We start from the raw sequence: 4,092 nt of genomic DNA, 5'->3' as shown, positions 1-4,092 counted from the left end.
CAAAACTTAGATCACGCCATGTGATATTTTGGATATCCAATATGCGGACTTTCATGAAAAGTGTGCCTTTGCGTCAAAATAAAGTGTAATTATATATATAATAATAAATGGCATAGATGGTGGAAATTACTATGAGTGTGCAAAACAAGCACTGTTCACGTTGATGTTTACTGCAGCCATTTTCAATAAACATAAAAATTTCTTTATTAAATTGAAGATGATATACATTTTTTTTGTTTAATATAATCAATAACTTAGAATATGTTTCCTATGTGTGTACGCGGTGGCAGCCGTGGTGTACATATTAATTATTGCTGCGATCAAAGTAAATTCTATTGAATCGACATTTGGAACCTGGGGAGGGTGACTTGATAGTTGCGATTTTATCCTACCCAGCTAATCACGCAGAAAAGTAAGCAATTAGACGAATATCACAGAAGAGCGAATTATTCGAGGAAGAAGGAGCATATAGCAGATTATGTCTTAACATCAAATGAAGATAAGGCTTTAATTAAAGTATTTAGATTAATATACAATAAAATCTTTTCTTCTTATCTTCTATGGCCTATCCACTACCGGATATATCCGATCTCATTTTTTGCATAATGTTATTGTCTACGTTATATTATTAACTAACGCCCGAAAGTCTTCTCGGCTGATTGCTGTGTTTGTAATTTCACCGATTCTTCTATGCCCTGTCCAATTTCGGAAATTACGCAGCCATCACGTTTGTTTTCTGCCCAAGCGTCTACGACTTGCGATATGGCCTTCCACGATTAAGTGTACGAGTTCATATTTTTCTCTTTTAGTTTTTCGTTGTTTAATATACTTGAGTGCCTCACGCTACGAGTTTATTCTTCTCAGGATTTCAATATTGGATATGCGAAGAACTTTTAGAAAATCAATATTACAAGTTAGCAAAATTTGGGCTTGTCTTTTGAGTTAAAAATAATAGATTGTGATCTTTTAGCAAGCGAAGAGGCGCTATCAGAGTGTAAGACACATACATTTGTGGAAATTTTCCATTCCCCGAAACTGTTTTACAGTGTTTATTCCAACTATCCCCACAGGAAGTCAATAATTGGTTTGCAGAAATTCCGATGGAAAGCCTCCCCTATTTGTACTGAATTTCAATACACTACAGTATAGTGCATTTTGTACTGAATTTCAATACACTACAGTATAGTGCATTTTGTGCTGAATTTTGCTATACTACAGTACACTACAGTATAGTGCATTTTGTATTGAATTTCAATACACTACAGTATACTACAGTATAGTGTATTTTGTACTGAAACATTTTGTACTACAGTATAATGTATTTTGTACTAGAATTTGCTATACAACAGTCTTCTACAGTACAGTGTATGTTGTACTGAATTTTAATACACTACAGTATAGTGCATTTTGTACTGAAAATTTTTATACTACGGTATAGTGTATCTTGTACTGAAATAGTTTGTGCTACAGTATAGTGCATATTGTACTGAAAATTTTTGTACTACAGTATAGTGCACTTTGTACTGAAAATTTTTATACTGCAGAATAGCGTATTTTGTACTGAAATAGTTCGTACTACGGTATAGCGAATTTTGTACTAGAATTTACTATACTACAATGTACTACAGAATAGTGCATTTTGTACCGAAAATTTTTATACTACAGCACTGTTCATTTTGTACTGTAAAACGTTGTACTATAGCACAGTGTATTTTGTACCGAAATATTTTGTACTACAGTATATTGCATTTTGTACTGAATTTCAATACACTACAGTGTAGTGCAATTTGTACTGGATTTCAATACTCTACAGTATACTGCAGTATATATTATTTTGTATTGAAATAGGTGGTACTACAGTATAGTGAATTTTGTACTGAAATACTTTGCACCACAGTACAGTGTATTTTGTACTGAAATTGTTTGTACTACAGTACAGTGAATTTTGTACTAGAATTTACTATACCACTGTGCACTTCAGTATAGTGTACTGAAAATTTTTACACTACTGTACCGTTCATATTGTACTGAAATATTTTGTACTAAAGTATAGTGTATTTTGTACCGAAATATTTTGTACTACAATATAGTGCATTTTGTACTGAATTTCAATACACTACAGTATAGCGCATTTTGTGCCGAATTTTGCTATACTACGGTACACTACAGTATAGTGCATTTTGTATTGAATTTCAATACACTACAGTGTTCTTCAGTATAGCGTATTTTGTACTGAAACATTTTGTACTACAGTATAAGGTATTTTGTACTAGAATTTACTATACCACAGTCTTCCACAGCGTAGCGTGTTTTGTACTGAATTTCTATACACTACAGTATAGCGCATTTCGTACTGAAAATTTTTATACTACGGTATAGTTTATTTTGTACTGAAATAGTTTGTACCACAGTGTATCGCATTTTGTACTGAAAATTTTTATACTACATTATAGTGCATTTCGTACTGAAATAGTTTGTACTACAGTATAGCGAGCTTTGTACTAGAATTTACTATACCACAGTGTACTACAGTATGGTGCATTTTGTACTGAAAATTTTTACACTACAGCACAGTTCATGTTGTACTGTAGTGCTTTGCACTACAGTACGGTGTATTTTGTACTGAAATGTTTCGTACTACAGTATAGCGCATTTTGTACTAATTTTCAATACACTACGGTGTAGCGCATTTTGTACTGAATTTCAATACACTACAGTATTCTACGGTATAGTGAATTTTGTACTGAAATACTTTGTACTACAGCATAGTGTATTTTGTACTGAAATTGTTTGTACAACTGCACAGTAAATTTTGTACTAGAATTTACTATACTACAGTGTTCTTCAGTATAGCGTATTTTGTACTGAAAATTTTTATACCACAGTACAGTTCATATTGTACTGAAACAATTTGTACTACAGTATAGTGTATTTTGTACTGAAATCGTTTGTACTACAGTATAGTGAATTTTGTACTAGAATTTACTATACTACAGTACATTGTATTTTGTACTGAAATACTTTGTACTACGGTGTAGTGTATATTGTACTAAAATTTACTATACTACAGTGTACTATAGTATAGTGTATCTTGTACTGAAATTTCGCTATACTGTAGTACAAACTATTTCAGTACGAAATACACTATAATGTAGTATAAAAATTTTCTGTACAAAATGCAATACACTGTGGTACAAACTATTTCAGTACAAAATAAACTATACCGTAGTATAAAAATTTTCAGTACGAAATGCGCCATACTGTAGTGTATAGAAATTCAGTACAAAATACGCTATGCTGTAGAAGACTTTGGTATAGTAAATTCTAGTACAAAATACCTTATACTGTAGTACAAAATGTTTCAGTACAAAATACACTATACTATAGTACAATGTAGTGTATTGAAATTCAATACAAAATGCACTATACTGTAGTGTACCGTAGTATAGCAAAATTCGGCACAAAATGCGCTATACTGTAGTGTATTGAAATTCAGTACAAAATGCACTATATTGTAGTACAAAATATTTCGGTACAAAATACACTATACTTTAGTACAAAATATTTCAGTACAATATGAACGGTACAGTAGTGTAAAAATTTTCAGTACACTATACTGAAGTGCAAAGTGGTATAGTAAATTCTAGTACAAAATTCACTGTACTGTAGTACAAACAGTGCAAAATACACTATACTGTGGTGCAAAGTATTTCAGTACAAAATTCACTATACTGTAGTACAGACTATTTCAATACAAAATAATATATACTGCAGTATACAGTAGAGTATTGAAATTCAGTACAAAATGCACTACACTGTAGTGTATTGAAATTCAGTACAAAATGCAATATACTGTAGTACAAAATATTTCGGTACAAAATACACTGTACCATTGTACAAAGTTTTTCAGTATAAAATGAACAGTGCTGTAGTATAAAAATTTTCGGTACAAAATGCACTATACTGTAGTACAAAAATTTTCAGTACAAAATGCACTATACTGTAGTACTGTTGTACTAGAATTTACTATACTACAGTACAATGTATTTTGTACTGAAATACTTTGTACTACGGTGTAGTGTATATTGTACT

This window comes from Glossina fuscipes, unplaced genomic scaffold, assembly GCF_014805625.2.
Source record: "Glossina fuscipes isolate IAEA_lab_2018 unplaced genomic scaffold, Yale_Gfus_2 114, whole genome shotgun sequence".
In the NCBI taxonomy this organism is placed as follows: Eukaryota; Metazoa; Arthropoda; class Insecta; order Diptera; family Glossinidae; genus Glossina; species Glossina fuscipes.
Note: the sequence above shows the minus strand (reverse complement) of the source record.